Raw genomic sequence first — 18,529 nt, 5'->3', positions numbered from 1 at the left:
CTACCCAGTGTGACTCTCAGTACCAAAGGGCTGTCGTTTTTTCCATAAATCACTTCAGTGCACTGACCAAAACTCTAATTCACTCCATTATTTTAAAGCTCAGACAGAAACGGTTAGTCAGATTGCGGCTAAATCTGTACAACATACAGTCCAGCACTGATTTGAAAATACATTATCCTGATCAAATCAAGATTGTGCTTCACATATTTTCAATGTGACTTAGTTTTTGAGCTGTGACCATTTATTCAATGGGCTCATCCTGTCACAGTCCAACTGTGGTCCCCTGTCTGCCTTCTTCTTTCTTCTCCCCTTCTCCCCTCCTTCTCCCCTCACTTCTCGCTTCCTCGTCTTTTCTCCTCTTTCTCCTCCTGACAAATTTCCCTTGTGCTTGCCCTCCTGTCTCCTGCTCTCTCTCTCGGTCCCGTCCCCCTCTGTGCTGTGCCTCTGGCTGCGCTGGTCGTCGGGACTCATTGGCTCCAGCTGCTGAGGGAACGCAGCTGGATCTGATCAGCCATCATCACCAGTTAAAGACCTGGGGCCTCATTTATAAAACATTGCGTAGGATCCATACTAAAAGTTTGCGTACGTCGAAAATCTGAAATGGGCGTATGCCCTTCGCCCCTGATTTATAAAACTGTGCGTAAGCACAGCTGCACGCAATTGCTTGATAAATCACACACCTACTGGAAGATTGCACAGGTGGATCCACCTCACATCCCGCCCACAACACACCCACATTTTACCATGAATGGTCAATGCAAAGTAATCATGAATGTATCTGCATATAAATAAGCTGCTGATCCATGGCATTTTACGCAGCGCCGGCCTGCAGTCTTTTCCCTACACTGCTCTGCGTCAGGATGAATGAATCATGTGTTGACCCAGGCACCGTGACATTAAATTTGTTATGATCATGTCCGATGTACAAATAATTTGTACATTGATTGAATGTACATTTTTTCGGTTCACATAGACAAATTCATTTTCACTCGGAGCCCTTATAGCAACATGAGTGCAGTCAGTTACGCCGATTACATTTGGGAAACCGGACATTGCTGCAAATTGCCATTTAATGTTGGCCTGTTCACCCACAGTGTAAGGAAACCTGATGTATCGACTGGTCATGTTTATAATGTCATCCAAAACAGCTGGCATTATTGTGCTGAGGGATGGCTGTGATAGCTGTGAAGCTTTTCATTACGATTGAAGTCAGGGCCACAGGTCTAAAATCATTGTCCTGCTGAAAACAATGATTTTAGTCCTGTGGCCCTGACTTCAATCGTAATGAAAAGCTTCGAGAAGTACATGTTGTTCATACTTAAAGCAGAGGTTAATTTGGCACTTGATCCATACCAGTTTGCCTATAGGCAGGGGAGAGGCACTGATGATGCCATCAACAGCATCACCCACTTGACTGTCAAGCACCTGGAATGCCCAAAAGCATATGCAAGAATTTTATTTATTGATTTTAGTTCAGCTTTTAACACACTCCAACCCCATCTTCTCATCCTAAAAATGAGACAGATGAGTGTTAACCCTTTTTTAATCAAAGGGTATCTTTCTTTTTTAACAAGTCGAAGTCAGCAGGTGAGAGTCAATAACACCCTTTCAGAATGCAAATCAATCAGTACAGGTGCCCCACAGGGTTGTGTCAGCTCCCCAGTGCTTTTCACACTTTATACAAATGAATGCACAAACAGTCTCCCTGGGAATCTTGTTTTTAAATTTTCTGATGACACCGCCATCCTCAGCCTACTGCACAGAGATTCAAACCTTTCAGCCTATTTCTCTGAAATAGAGCATTTTGTGCAGTGGTGTGATGCCCACCATCTCATCCTTAACATTCAGAAAACATTATATTTTTATTTTATCAGGCAGTACTGGAGAGCTTAATCTGCTATGGGATGTCAGCCTGGTATGGAAATCTGACTAAAGATGAAAAGCAAACTGGCTCGTTTGGTGCACACGGCCATGAAGGTGATGGGGAAAAATGACTACCAATCCTTGCAGTCCATTTATGAGCGAACGGTTCTAAGACAAGCTCAGAGGATAGTGACTGAACCGTCATACAGAATACAAGCTCCTTCCCTCAGGCAGACGGTACAGAGTCCCCAACTGCAGACTCAACCCTTTTAAGAACTTATTTGTTCTCACCTCCATCAAACTCCTAAACAATGCTGCTTAGGCCGAAGATTGTGGAATTATTTTTATTTATAATTTTTTATAGCGTATGTTTGTGTCATGTGTGACCTTCGGGACATGTGCAATACTGTTTTATGTGCAATACTGTTTTTTATGTGTTTTATGTGCAATACTGCTTTTATGTGTTTTATGCGCAATATTGTTTTTTTATGTGTCTTATGTGCAATATTGTTTTTATGTGTTTTTTGCGCAATACTGGTAGCACAGCTACCAAGACAAATTTCCCCAAGTGGGACAATAAAGTATATTGAATTGAATTGAATTGAATATCCCAGACCTAAAGGACATCATTTAACTGTATATCAGACCCCAATAGGATTTAGACAACAAATGTAACCTCATATATTCTTCATATAAAACACATACCTGTCGACCAATTCCCGCTGGAAGGAGCCGGTGTCGCCAGAAACCTCCGAGTCGTCAGCTCCTGTGTCTGTATCGGGATGGCGTGGTTTCGGTGGGTCGGTCTGTCTAAGACGGCTCAGTTCAGCACAAAGATCCAAGAGCACTGCTCTAGGGAATCTGAATCGGCTTATTAGCCAGAAAATCCCCGTTATCCCTAAAATCTCTCTCCATTCTTAACGTGATCTTCCAGCAATGCCAGCGCATCCATTGTGCCACATTACGCACGGCTGTCACCCGCTATTTATCCGCTTGATCAGCGATTGGACTGATTGTCACATGCCTTTTCCAAATTAGTAATCAATCAGTGCCACTCACCGCTCTATATCATTTGAAGATGGAAGTTTGATATATGAACATAGTTCTGCAAATACAGTCGTAGGCCGAATGGCCCACTATATGAACATCTACAACAATGAGGGTTTATGATTATCCGGTTCTACAAGTCTAATATGTGATAACAATAAAGGTTTGAGATCAATCTGGTTTCAATTCACCACTTCACCCTCCGGCACTGCCGTTCCCTCTGTCTCCAAAATGTGCTTAAGCAAGCATCAAAGTTAGCGCACCGGTGCGCACATTCTCACGCCAAGTTTGTTTTTAGAAATCACAACGTACACAGCGTACGCCACTTTCTATGTAAAGGTTGTGATTTACGCCACTTTCTAGCCCTGTTTTGTGCGTAAGCAAGCATCGAGCATCAAGGTTGGCGCACCAGTGCACACATTCTCACGCCAAGTTTGTTTTTATAAATCACAACCTTTGCGTAGCCACTTTCTAGCCCTGTTTTGTGTGTACGCAAGCTTTATAAATTAGGCCCCTGGTCCTCCCTCCTGTCGCCGCCAGATCTTACCGTCTGCTACCCCGTGTAGTGAGTAGCACTCTTTAACTTTTGTCTACCTGTTTCAGCCATCGTACTCACCTTGGTTTCTTCTCTTTTCCTTTTGAGCGCTCTGCTGAAATGATCGGTCTCTTGTCTGTCTGTTCCGCCTGACTTCCTGGCGGCTTCTGTGCCGGTTCCCTTCCCGGCTTCCTCTGCGGCACATCCAGCCGCCGTCGTTCTCCGCGGCACATCCAGCCGTTCTCCGCGGCACATCCAGCCGTTCTCTGCGGCGCATCCAGCCGCCGCCGCCTTCCGCGGCACATCTGGCAGCGACGGTGTGCGTCCTCTGGACCACCGATAACCGCGCCTGACCGCCTCCCCCCGTTAGGATTTTGAATATTGGTAGTCAGCCGTTTTTGTTGCCCCCGTTATTGATGTTAGTTTCAATCTCGACCTGATTCTTTACTTTAATAGGTCAGATTCCGAGGTTGTAGTTAATTCCCTGTTTTTATGAATTGAGTTTGGTTTGGTGCCACCATGTTTCTTTGTCAATAAATCTTCTTGGTTAATTGAATCAGGCCTTGCCTGATCTGTGTGCCTGCGCTCTGGGTTCTACCCTGTCTGCCTCATGACACATAAGTGTAGATGTACCATTTATCTCAACATGTCTTTGGACTGTGGGAGGAAGCTGGAACACCCAGTGAGAGCAAATGGAAGCACAAGGGGAACATGTAAACTCAACACAGAAAAGACTCCCTGTTGATATTCCCAGTCCAGAACTTTTAGTTGTTCGTTCTTTACAAACCCTGATCAGTCCATCTTAACGTATTTGAGCTTTTACTTTGAAAGTGTAGTTCAGTCTCAGTCAGCCATTCACCTGTGAGTCTGCTCTTCTCACCTCAAGCAACCTGTGACTGTGGCTACATAAATCTTCAGATACACTGCCCGGTCAAAAAATCAAAAATCGCACACTCCAATATTTTGTTGGACTGTTTTTAGCTTTGAGTATGGCACTCATTTGCTGTGGCATTGTTTCAATAAGTTTCTGCGATGTCACAGTATTTATTCCTGTCCAGAGATGCATTCATTTTTCACCAAGATCTTATATTGATTATGGGACAGTTGGACTGCTGTGCAAAGTTTTCTCCAGCACATTCCAACGATTCTCAATGGGCCTGAGGTCTGGACTTTGTAGGGGTCAATCCATGAGTGAAAATGATGTCTCATGCTCCCAGAACCACTCATTCACAATGTGAGCCCCATTGTCTCTTAATATTCCCATCCCATCAGGGAACAAAAACTTCACTGGTGGAAAGATCTGGGGCCTCATTTATAAAGCTTGCGTACACACAAAACAGGGCTAGAAAGTTAATTATGCCACGTTTTACGCAAAGGTTATGATTTTTTTTTAAATAAACTTGATGTGAGAATATGCGCACCGGTGTGCCAACCTTGATGCTTTCTTATGCACATTTTGGAGACAGCGGGAACTGCAGTGCCAGAGGCTGAAGTGGTGAATTGAAGCCAGATTGATCTCAAACCTTTATTGTCCTCACATATTAGACTTGTAGAGCTGGATAATCATAAAACCTCATTGTTGTAGATGTTCCTATAGTGCACTACCCACTGAGCAATAGACGTCCATTAGACGTCTAGATTTTTTTAGACCTAAATTCAACCGTCTAGATGCCGTCTGTTTTTAGACGGAATTTAGACGTTGCAGTTTAATCAATTATTCTACAAATATTTATTTTAAAAAAACAACTGTAAGGTGCATAGCTAATCTCCAAATACTGAATTCATATAATTATGATAGCCGTTGAGCGATATACAGTATAGTATACATATAGCCGAGATTTAGACGTTTAAATCTCTACTGCATTTCGATGTCTAGATATAGACCGAATCTAGACAAATGAATTTAATCCATGATACAAAAGTTGTTAATTTAAAACAATAACTGCATGTTGCATAACTGATGTCCAAATACTGAAGTAAAATAATTCTGATAGCCGTCGAGCGATATACAGTGTAGTATAAATATAGCCGAGATTTAGACGTCTAAATCTCTACTGCATTTCAACGTTTAGACATAGAACGAATATAGACAACAGAATTTAATCCATCATATTTTTTTTAATTTGAAACAATGAATGCATGTTGCATAACTGATCTCAAAATACTGAACTAAATCAATTATGATAGCCGTTAAGCGATATCACTTATAGACCGAATTTCAACATCTTAATTTTATCCATCATTCCAACTTTATTTATTTAAAACAATACCTGCATGTTGCAGAACTGATCTCTTGATATTGGACTAAAATCATTTTATTAGCCATAATCGCTATAAAATACAGTTTATATGTAGACGTCTAATATTCCGCTTTTCAACACCGACACATTCAGATGTATTTATTTTAAATCTTCGGAAAATAAAACAAACAATAATCTAATCAGCTCACGTGCCGTGCCCAGCTGTGGAGGGAGCAGTATTGCTGTAGCACTGTTTACAACGTAGACTGACTGGTGACTGACCTTATTTGGTCAAAACGTATCAATCCCCCAAAAACTTAGGTTAATATGAAAGCCTGGGCTCTGTTGAACACTCGACAACAAAGCTTGTCACTGAAATTCCATTAGATTATTAGATATGGGTTGTGTTTTAAGGGTCTCGGTAATGCTGACTGCCGCCATGTTGCCTTCTTTGTGGACAAAGATGCAGCCACCTTATTGGTGGAGCATGCTCACGTGACGCACCGTGCAACCACTTCCTGTCAAAATATTATTCCGCTCAGAGAGAAGTAGTCTGTGATAAAACTTATCGCGATAGCCGCTTTGCCACGATATCAACGACAAAAAAAATTGGTAGCTCTGTAAGGCCCCTGCTTTGTATGCGTATGTAGATCACATGATCATAACATGAAAAAAGCTTCACTTTATGGACGTTCTGTAGTACAACATAAAATTTACAGCGATATGTTAAATCAGTTAAGTACCAATGAAATACTTTCAGGTGCTCGCTGGTAGATGTACACTATATAGCCAAAAGTATTCGCTCACCCATCCAAATACCGTATTTTCCGCACCATAAGGCGCAGTCTCAATTACGGGGTCTATTTCCGTACTTAAGCCATATATAAGGTCGCAACTTCCGACCATGCTTCCGACAGAGGAATCCTTTTGCACATGCACTCCGCTCTATGCAGTCACTCGTTTGGGGCACTGGAAAGTTTTCAGAGACGAAGGAAAAAGTGTCGAAGAAGTCAATTTGACCTCATTCAGCGGTTAGGAGGTGGGTGCTGAAGCAGACATAATTTTTAATTTTGCAATGTTTGGTCCTCTTACAATCATGCTTCAGTTTAGCATTTGCATGCATCGAGTGTCGGTTGCTAGCATGAGGGCTAGCGAGTTGCTAGTTTAGCCAGTGTGGGCCTAACAGCACTGACTGTTAAGTTGGCGTTCAGTAGTTTGTTTTTCTTTCAATGGTATTGTCGTGAAAGTAAGAAAGGGCCTGCTCTCTCTGCTGTGCTTGTGCTAGCCATTTGCCACTTCTCCATAGGCGAAGCCTTCCTCAGGATGGCGAAGCCATTTTTACCATGTTTAGCCACGGTGGCGAAGCTGACTCCAAATTTCCACATAATGCGAAAGCGCCGCGCCGCGCTCTTGAATCTTGAATCTCCTGGCACATGAAAATGTCAAATAAACTCCTGTTGCACTTTGAACAGCAGACTGAATCTTTAGCTTATGACAGTGGTCTGAAGACTTAACTCAAACTCCAACTGACGATGACTACAAATATCAAAAAATTATTAAAGAGGAGAATAAAGGACAGAGTTGAGCTTAATTTTGTGTATGTGTGAAGTTAAGCTGCTGTTTTTATGTAAACTGATGTCAGGGAATGTTTGACTTTGCATCCTATCATAAATGGAAGCCATTGTGTGTATAGCTTTGAGGTAAAGATTAATGAGCTGTTCATTCTTTATTCATGTTTTCTTCAGAGTCGTCTAGCTTTTTGTTTTTGTTTTTCCCTTTTCTTCAACTTTTCTCTACAAATGTTCATTATTTATGTTAGCATGTGCTGTCCTTGCTTTGTCCAAAATCCTGATGATTAAGAGGATCACCTACAGGCCAGATTTGTAAAGCAATTTTATTTTTGTAGGCCAAGAGGAAGCCAACTCTGCAGATTTGTTTGAACAACCGGAAACGTCAGTAGATCTTTCAAAATGTAAGGCTAAGGTATTTCTAAGTTTTTAAAAAAATTCAAAACATTGTTTGATCAATTTTGAACATTTCTTTTCTCCTGCTTTTATTAGCATGGCAGCCTTCACCCGACAGTTCATTGACTCAGATATCCTGTGAGTTTGTAATGTTGTCCTCTTTATTTGTATTCTTTTTTTGTCCAGTTAATATTTATAATTTAAATTAATTCAAACAATGTACATCTGTGATAATTATTTCTTCCCCAGGCGATTCACCATCCAGTCCAAAAACTATTTTGACCCCTCCTCTGCATTCCTCTACACCGGGTATAATTTATATGTCTATTATATTCAAATTATCCCCCCGGTTATTAGATAATTTAAATTTAATGCCTGTTTAATGGCCAAAAATAACATTGTTCTCCACTAAGTATTAAAACCTGTGTTGGTGAAACAATGATTAGCAGCAGGAGAGGACAAAATACCTAAATGCAATGCTGAATATAATATTTTTTTTAATCTGTTTTTGATTACAGCTGTGCAAGGTCAGACATCATCTGCAGTCCCTGACAGGGGCCGTTATCAAAAAAAATTTAGAAGTCAAGGTATGTTTGGTTAAGTACAGCAAATGCACGGGGACAATTGTGTCCAACTAGTGAAATTATTGTTTTGTCATAATCACGATTATCAAGGTCTAATTATCCCCCACCCCAAATAATGAATGTGTGTGTCAAGAAGATGTCAAGTTCACACATGCAGCCAGGACTGTTCAATTTTTGTATGTGTCTCTCTCCTAGCAGATGATAGAGCTCCGACCACCCCAGTAGTATCCATGAGGGCCTGTGATAGACGGGGCATTCCTGTGATGACCCGTGCCCGGACCCCACAGGGTAATTATTAATGTTTATTGCTGCGATTACAATGTTGGTTGCAAATACGATCATTAATTGCATTTGCTGCCTCCACCCCTGTGTACATTGTAATTTAATACATTGGAGTAGACATCATAAGTTGCAAATTTTAATATTCTGACCTTTTTTCTACTGAATATACTGCAAATGACAAATGGTGTGAGTGAAAAGATTGCATTTCAACACGCTTTCTCTTCGATTAGATAATCGAGGTCAGACCAGCCCAGTGGTCGCTGGGAGGGCCAATATGCAGGCTCGGTGCCCACAGGGTAAACTTTTATTCATTATAGCAGTGTTCACAGTGGTGAGTGTATAAACATGACATTTAATTCCCTCTTCTTTTTACAGCTGTCTCAAGTCGGCTAGCACAAGTAACCAGACAAGTTATTACCCACAGTTCAAGTGGTAAGTTTATAGTGCAAAGTTAAGTGAATTTGAGATGACATTGCACACATTTTTATTTTGATTTACATTTTAAGTTTTTTTCACCTCCAAACAGTGACCCATGGCATTTCAAGTGCCGCGACACCCAAAGAGACTTTTATTAGTAGACTTTTATTGAATTGAACAATGATGACATTGCTGTTGATCTAATTGCTGAGGCAATTATGATGTGCAATTAACTTTGTTATGACCCCAAAAGGTGATCGAACTCGTAGGGGAGCATCACAGCAAGGTAAAAATGTATTGTATAGTCAGTTTCAGAGTGATATAACTGTTGCTTTTTAAAGTAAGGTGAGTATGTTCCATTTCTCCCTCTGCCAACAGAGACTCCTAGACCTCAAACTGGATCCCCTGCCCGTTCTTCCCAAGGTACAAATTGATCATGGTATTGATATTAAATAGTGATGTTGCTATGATGACTTATAGTTCTCTTTTCTTTGACACACAGCTCATTCCTCTGTAGGTCAGCGGTCCAAAACCCCAAGGATTAAAGGTAAATTAAAGCTATTGTGTTAGGTTTAGCAGTGTTTTTTGTTGGTGCATGCTTTTTTTTAAAGTTGTAAAACAAGCTATGATTTTGAGCATCTATGGCTTACGTAGGTTTAGTCGTTCCTTGTAGTGCTGGTTGACAACAACAAATTAGTGCCCAGACAAATTAAAGCATTACACTCAACTGGTCTTTTGTATCGCATGAAGCAATAAAGAATGAAGAATCCTTCTGGATAATACTATGTGATTTCAACTAATGTTACCAATGTCAAGTCTGTATTTTTTTGTTGTTCTTGTTTGCAGTCGGTTTGCAAATACCACAGAAGAACAAGTCGGAGCAGTTCTCCGTGATCACCAAAAACAGGCGCCAGCTCGATGTGGTGGTGGTGGGGCTACAGGAAAGACAGAGCTTACCCCTTCTAAAAATTTTTTCTAAAAGCCCCACAAAGTTCTTTAAAAACAAGTGTTTTTAAAAAAAGCAAACGTTTTAAATCTAATTTTTTTTTGTTTTTTCATTGCGAGGCAAATTTCATAAAACCAGTTAAAGGGTTGTTAAAAGTATTTATATTTATAGTTTTTTTTAAACATTTTTTCCACTTTTATACTGTGTAATATTTTGTTCAGTTTATTTTGAATTGTTTTAATTTTTCCGAAGTTCTATGTTTAAATTTATGTTCTATATGTGTAACATTAAAGAAAAATTATGCCAAGTCCATGATTGTAATGGTTGTATTCTGAATGAATAATGTACTGTAATTGCAATTACAGTCTACTAATGACAAATGTAGATTGGTGTTAAATTATGAAAAAGCATGACATTAGATTAAAAATGTATTGTGAAAGGTCCAGAAAGAGACACATTGGCGAAATAGTCGGGACATCCTTAGAGTACATCAAGGTAAGAATTGCAGGCAATTTCTCATTTAGGCTTTTTTTGTTTTTGTGAGAGAGATTTTGGTCTACAGTACATTTTTTTGCTAGTTAAATTTTTATTGTGAATATTTTTTATAAATTGACAAATTCTTATTAATTTATTAGAATTTGGGGAAAAGTATGCGTTTATGATTGTCAGTGTATTACAGTATTGATAGGAAACCACTGACTTTTTTTTTTTTTAGGTCTAACAGATGTTTATTAGACGTCTATTAGACGTCTCGTCTAAAATAGGTATACCAGAGGTCTAAAAATGAAAGTTTTTTAAACGTCTAAATTTAGGATTTATGCCTAAAATTGGTCTACAAGAGGTCTAAAAATGAAAGTTTTTTTAGACGTCTAAATTTAGACTAGACCGCTAATAGACGTCTAATAAACGTCTAAGTGTATACCTGGGTTTATATTCGGTATAAGCATGAACGTCGGATAAATGTCTAAAATTTAGATGTCTAAATTTAGACGTCTACTGTACGGGATTTAAACGTCTGAATGTCTATAAATATACGTTGTTTAGACGTCTAATAGACGTCTAAGTGTATACCTGGGTTTATATTAGGTATAAGCATGAACGTCAGATAAACGTCTAAAAACGTCGAAACCACGCCATCACAGGTGCTGACACCTCTGGGGTTTCTGGCAACCGGCTCCTTCCAGTGGGTATTGGCCAATAGGTATGTGTTTTATGTGAAGAATATATGAGGTTACATTTGTTGTCTAAATCCTGTTTGGGTCTGATATATAGTTAAATGATGTCCTTTAAGTCTGGGATATCACAACCATCCCTCAGCGCAATAACGCCAGCTGTTTTGGATGACATTATAATAAGGACCAGTCGATACATCAGGTTTCCTTACACTGTGGGTGAACAGCCCAACATTAAACAGCAATTTGCAGCAATGTCTGGTTTCCCAAATGTAATCGGCATAACTGACTGCACTCATGTTGCTGTAAGGGCTCCAAGTGAAAATGAATTTGTCTATGTGAACTGCAAAAATGTACATTCAATCAGTGTACAAATTATTTGTACATCAGACATGATCATAACAAATTTAGTGTCACGGTGCCTGGGTCAACACATGATTCATTCATCCTGACGCAGAGCAGTGTAGGGAAAAGACTGCAGGCCGGCGCTGCGTAAAATGCCATGGATCAGCAGCTTATTTATATACAGATACATTCATGATAACTTTGCATTGACCATTCATGGTAAAATGTGGGTGTGTTGTGGGCGGGATGTGAGGTGGATCCACCTACAATTCTGCAATTCTACAATTTCATTTAGCAGACGCTTTTGTCCAAAGCGATGTACAGCACAAGCAAGAATTCAGACATAAGGAAAAACCTGCAGTAAGTGCAAAAGTGCTTCAAGTGCGATTGGTCAAAGGTGTTTCCATCAAGTTGCAGAAGAATTGTCAGCTCCCCCCCCCGCCTTTTTTTTAAAACTTTGTCAGTGCTAAATAAGTGCTGGGTTTTGGACCACCTGGCCTATTCTACCCCTAAGGTGGAGTCGGATTAAGTGCCTAGGTGTTCTCTGAACAATTGAGTCTTCAATTGTTTCTTAAAAGTGGAAAGGGACTCAGCAGAACACACAGAGTTTGGTAGTCTGTTCCACCATTTGGGAACAACAGAGGAGAAGAGTCTGGCTAGAGATTTCGAGCCGTGCTGGGCTGAAAGCACCAGGCGTCTCTCGCATGCAGAGCAAAGTGGGTGTGAAGGGGAGTAGACCTGGATCAGGGAATCCAGGTAGGCTGGGGCCGTTCTTGTAAATGTTTTGTAAGCCAGGAGGAGAGTTTTGAATTTGATTCTGGCTGCAACTGGAAGCCAGTGAAGGGAGATGAACAGGGGAGTGACATGAGCTCTTTTGGGCTGATTGAAGACCAGATGTGCTGCTGCGTTCTGGATCATCTGTACAGGTTTGACTGTACATGCAGGGAGACCTGCCAGAAGAGAGTTGCAGTAGTCAATGCGTGACATCACAAGAGCCTGAACCAGCAGTTGTGTGGCCTGTTGGGTCAGGAAGGGTCTGATCTTCCTGATGTTGTAGAGGGCATAACGACAAGATCGAGAAACTGAGGCCACATGAACCTTAAAGGTGAGCTGGTCATCAATCATGACACCCAGGTTTCTGGCTGAGTTTGTGGGCACAAGTAGGCTTTATACACAGTATAAAAGTGGAAAAAATGTAAAAAAAAAAAAAAAAAAAAAAAAAACCCTATAAATATAAATACTTTTAACAACTTTTGGTTTTATGAAATTTGTCTCGCAATGAAAAAACAAAAAAATTAGATTTGAAACGTTTTTTTCAAAAAACACTTGTTTTTAAAGAATTTTGTGGGGCTTTTAGAAAAAAATTTAGAAGGGGGTAAGTTCTGTTTTTCCTGTAGCCCCACCACCACCACCACCCACCACATCGAGCTGGCGCCTGTTTTTGGTGATCACGGAGAACTGCTCCGACTTGTTCTTCTGTGGTATTTGCAAACCGACTGCAAACAAGAACAACAAAAAAATACAGACTTGACATTGGTAACATTAGTTGAAATCACATAGTATTATCCAGAAGGATTCTTCATTCTTTATTGCTTCATGCGATACAAAAGACCAGTTGAGTGTAATGCTTTAATTTGTCTGGGCACTAATTTGTTCGGTCAACCAGCACTACAAGGAACGACTAAACCTACGTAAGCCATAGATGCTCAAAATCATAGCTTGTTTTACAACTTTAAAAAAAAACATGCACCAACAAAAAACACTGCTAAACCTAACACAATAGCTTTAATTTACCTTTAATCCTTGGGGTTTTGGACCGCTGACCTACAGAGGAATGAGCTGTGTGTCAAAGAAAAGAGAACTATAAGTCATCATAGCAACATCACTATTTAATATCAATACCATGATCAATTTGTACCTTGGGAAGAACGGGCAGGGGATCCAGTTTGAGGTCTAGGAGTCTCTGTTGGCAGAGGGAGAAATGGAACATACTCACCTTACTTTAAAAAGCAACAGTTATATCACTCTGAAACTGACTATACAATACATTTTTACCTTGCTGTGATGCTCCCCTACGAGTTCGATCACCTTTTGGGGTCATAACAAAGTTAATTGCACATCATAATTGCCTCAGCAATTAGATCAACAGCAATGTCATCATTGTTCAATTCAATAAAAGTCTACTAATAAAAGTCTCTTTGGGTGTCGCGGCACTTGAAATGCCATGGGTCACTGTTTGGAGGTGAAAAAAACTTAAAATGTAAATCAAAATAAAAATGTGTGCAATGTCATCTCAAATTCACTTAACTTTGCACTATAAACTTACCACTTGAACTGTGGGTAATAACTTGTCTGGTTACTTGTGCTAGCCGACTTGAGACAGCTGTAAAAAGAAGAGGGAATTAAATGTCATGTTTATACACTCACCACTGTGAACACTGCTATAATGAATAAAAGTTTACCCTGTGGGCACCGAGCCTGCATATTGGCCCTCCCAGCGACCACTGGGCTGGTCTGACCTCGATTATCTAATCGAAGAGAAAGCGTGTTGAAATGCAATCTTTTCACTCACACCATTTGTCATTTGCAGTATATTCAGTAGAAAAAAGGTCAGAATATTAAAATTTGCAACTTATGATGTCTACTCCAATGTATTAAATTACAATGTACACAGGGGTGGAGGCAGCAAATGCAATTAATGATCGTATTTGCAACCAACATTGTAATCGCAGCAATAAACATTAATAATTACCCTGTGGGGTCCGGGCACGGGTCATCACAGGAATGCCCCGTCTATCACAGGCCCTCATGGATACTACTGGGGTGGTCGGAGCTCTATCATCTGCTAGGAGAGAGACACATACAAAAATTGAACAGTCCTGGCTGCATGTGTGAACTTGACATCTTCTTGACACACACATTCATTATTTGGGGTGGGGGATAATTAGACCTTGATAATCGTGATTATGACAAAACAATAATTTCACTAGTTGGACACAATTGTCCCCGTGCATTTGCTGTACTTAACCAAACATACCTTGACTTCTAAATTTTTTTTTGATAACGGCCCCTGTCAGGGACTGCAGATGATGTCTGACCTTGCACAGCTGTAATCAAAAACAGATAAAAAAAATATTATATTCAGCATTGCATTTAGGTATTTTGTCCTCTCCTGCTGCTAATCATTGTTTCACCAACACAGGTTTTAATACTTAGTGGAGAACAATGTTATTTTTGGCCATTAAACAGGCATTAAATTTAAATTATCTAATAACCGGGGGGATAATTTGAATATAATAGACATATAAATTATACCCGGTGTAGAGGAATGCAGAGGAGGGGTCAAAATAGTTTTTGGACTGGATGGTGAATCGCCTGGGGAAGAAATAATTATCACAGATGTACATTGTTTGAATTAATTTAAATTATAAATATTAACTGGACAAAAAAAGAATACAAATAAAGAGGACAACATTACAAACTCACAGGATATCTGAGTCAATGAACTGTCGGGTGAAGGCTGCCATGCTAATAAAAGCAGGAGAAAAGAAATGTTCAAAATTGATCAAACAATGTTTTGAATTTTTTTAAAAACTTAGAAATACCTTAGCCTTACATTTTGAAAGATCTACTGACGTTTCCGGTTGTTCAAACAAATCTGCAGAGTTGGCTTCCTCTTGGCCTACAAAAATAAAATTGCTTTACAAATCTGGCCTGTAGGTGATCCTCTTAATCATCAGGATTTTGGACAAAGCAAGGACAGCACATGCTAACATAAATAATGAACATTTGTAGAGAAAAGTTGAAGAAAAGGGAAAAACAAAAACAAAAAGCTAGACGACTCTGAAGAAAACATGAATAAAGAATGAACAGCTCATTAATCTTTACCTCAAAGCTATACACACAATGGCTTCCATTTATGATAGGATGCAAAGTCAAACATTCCCTGACATCAGTTTACATAAAAACAGCAGCTTAACTTCACACATACACAAAATTAAGCTCAACTCTGTCCTTTATTCTCCTCTTTAATAATTTTTTGATATTTGTAGTCATCGTCAGTTGGAGTTTGAGTTAAGTCTTCAGACCACTGTCATAAGCTAAAGATTCAGTCTGCTGTTCAAAGTGCAACAGGAGTTTATTTGACATTTTCATGTGCCAGGAGATTCAAGATTCAAGAGCGCGGCGCGGCGCTTTCGCATTATGTGGAAATTTGGAGTCAGCTTCGCCACCGTGGCTAAACATGGTAAAAATGGCTTCGCCATCCTGAGGAAGGCTTCGCCTATGGAGAAGTGGCAAATGGCTAGCACAAGCACAGCAGAGAGAGCAGGCCCTTTCTTACTTTCACGACAATACCATTGAAAGAAAAACAAACTACTGAACGCCAACTTAACAGTCAGTGCTGTTAGGCCCACACTGGCTAAACTAGCAACTCGCTAGCCCTCATGCTAGCAACCGACACTCGATGCATGCAAATGCTAAACTGAAGCATGATTGTAAGAGGACCAAACATTGCAAAATTAAAAATTATGTCTGCTTCAGCACCCACCTCCTAACCGCTGAATGAGGTCAAATTGACTTCTTCGACACTTTTTCCTTCGTCTCTGAAAACTTTCCAGTGCCCCAAACGAGTGACTGCATAGAGCGGAGTGCATGTGCAAAAGGATTCCTCTGTCGGAAGCATGGTCGGAAGTTGCGACCTTATATATGGCTTAAGTACGGAAATAGACCCCGTAATTGAGACTGCGCCTTATGGTGCGGAAAATACGGTATTTGGATGGGTGAGCGAATACTTTTGGCTATATAGTGTACATCTACCAGCGAGCACCTGAAAGTATTTCATTGGTACTTAACTGATTTAACATATCGCTGTAAATTTTATGTTGTACTACAGAACGTCCATAAAGTGAAGCTTTTTTCATGTTATGATCATGTGATCTACATACGCATACAAAGCAGGGGCCTTACAGAGCTACCAATTTTTTTGTCGTTGATATCGTGGCAAAGCGGCTATCGCGATAAGTTTTATCACAGACTACTTCTCTCTGAGCGGAATAATATTTTGACAGGAAGTGGTTGCACGGTGCGTCACGTGAGCATGCTCCACCAATAAGGTGGCTGCATCTTTGTCCACAAAGAAGGCAACATGGCGGCAGTCAGCATTACCGAGACCCTTAAAACACAACCCATATCTAATAATCTAATGGAATTTCAGTGACAAGCTTTGTTGTCGAGTGTTCAACAGAGCCCAGGCTTTCATATTAACCTAAGTTTTTTGGGGGATTGATACGTTTTGACCAAATAAGGTCAGTCACCAGTCAGTCTACGTTGTAAACAGTGCTACAGCAATACTGCTCCCTCCACAGCTGGGCACGGCACGTGAGCTGATTAGATTATTGTTTGTTTTATTTTCCGAAGATTTAAAATAAATACATCTGAATGTGTCGGTGTTGAAAAGCGGAATATTAGACGTCTACATATAAACTGTATTTTATAGCGATTATGGCTAATAAAATGATTTTAGTCCAATATCAAGAGATCAGTTCTGCAACATGCAGGTATTGTTTTAAATAAATAAAGTTGGAATGATGGATAAAATTAAGATGTTGAAATTCGGTCTATAAGTGATATCGCTTAACGGCTATCATAATTGATTTAGTTCAGTATTTTGAGATCAGTTATGCAACATGCATTCATTGTTTCAAATTAAAAAAAATATGATGGATTAAATTCTGTTGTCTATATTCGTTCTATGTCTAAACGTTGAAATGCAGTAGAGATTTAGACGTCTAAATCTCGGCTATATTTATACTACACTGTATATCGCTCGACGGCTATCAGAATTATTTTACTTCAGTATTTGGACATCAGTTATGCAACATGCAGTTATTGTTTTAAATTAACAACTTTTGTATCATGGATTAAATTCATTTGTCTAGATTCGGTCTATATCTAGACATCGAAATGCAGTAGAGATTTAAACGTCTAAATCTCGGCTATATGTATACTATACTGTATATCGCTCAACGGCTATCATAATTATATGAATTCAGTATTTGGAGATTAGCTATGCACCTTACAGTTGTTTTTTTAAAATAAATATTTGTAGAATAATTGATTAAACTGCAACGTCTAAATTCCGTCTAAAAACAGACGGCATCTAGACGGTTGAATTTAGGTCTAAAAAAATCTAGACGTCTAATAGACGTCTATTGCTCATTGGGATGCTAATTATCAATTAATCGGCATAATGTGAAGACGATGACCACACAACCAATGTTATTTGGTGAATTGGTACAGCATATGATCAGTATGCCATAACTGAATATTTAGTTTGTGTAGGTTTATTATTAGCCTACATTAGGTAGAGGCAACCCTTGCTGTGACTTATTTGCTAAATGACAAAAAGAAAAAGTAGCTTTCTGCCTTGTTGTAGCCTAATGTCAGGAATCAGTCTTGATATTGTTGATCTCTTTTCATTTACTGATCGCAGCATGCCCAGAAGGGAAAGGATCAAGAGAGACAAAGAAAGGGAGCTACATGTCATTATACAATGTTACGGTACAATGTTTTATGGACTCTTTGAGTGTTATTGTTAAGATATTAAAATAAATGACATTACAGAAAATGATTTTTTACATTTTTTTCAAATTTCACACTGTTATATTAAGTCAGCCAGTGGTTTTACACGCTGTACAAGGTGCCCCCCCCCATTGAGCACCTGCCCCTCAAAATGTCTGTGCACGCCACTGCAGATTAACATCCTTTCCATGACCATAGGATATGTCTTCTGACATGGTTGTTTAAGAAATGAGAAGCTCATATCATATCATATCATCAGCTCGGGTTAAATTAGTTGCTGCCAGCTGAAACGTAGTCATCACTGCAGTAATTTTCCAGTGGAAGGCTCTTACCTATTTGCAGACTTAAATCCAGGTGGCAACTTGTTTATTGGTCAGGCAGTGACCAATAAACAGATGGCTTTGAACAAAGCTGTCTAGTCTTTGACAATCTTAAGCAGAAATAATTTTCTTTGAATTCTGGAAAATAATTATTGATCTCTTCTTTTACTGTCCTGTTGTTGAAAAGATTGCTGACATAGCAAGCGCTTCAAAATCCAACACACCTTTTTTT

General features: G+C 39.5%; 1 long non-coding RNA gene across 1 annotated transcript; it reads right to left on the bottom strand.

The window, feature by feature from the left end:
• Positions 1 to 13,723: 13,723 nt before the first annotated feature.
• On the bottom strand, positions 13,724 to 14,461 carry LOC127534391 (uncharacterized). Its single transcript, XR_007942503.1, has 3 exons — positions 14,148 to 14,461; positions 13,858 to 13,923; positions 13,724 to 13,778 (listed from the first exon to the last, which is right to left on the bottom strand). It is a non-coding gene; the product is annotated as an uncharacterized LOC127534391 (long non-coding RNA).
• Positions 14,462 to 18,529: the final 4,068 nt, after the last annotated feature.

This window comes from Acanthochromis polyacanthus, chromosome 6 (genome assembly GCF_021347895.1).
Source record: "Acanthochromis polyacanthus isolate Apoly-LR-REF ecotype Palm Island chromosome 6, KAUST_Apoly_ChrSc, whole genome shotgun sequence".
NCBI classification, from domain to species: domain Eukaryota; kingdom Metazoa; phylum Chordata; class Actinopteri; family Pomacentridae; genus Acanthochromis; species Acanthochromis polyacanthus.
The sequence above is the reverse complement of the archived record's forward strand: the minus strand, read 5'-3'. Positions and strand labels throughout refer to the sequence as shown.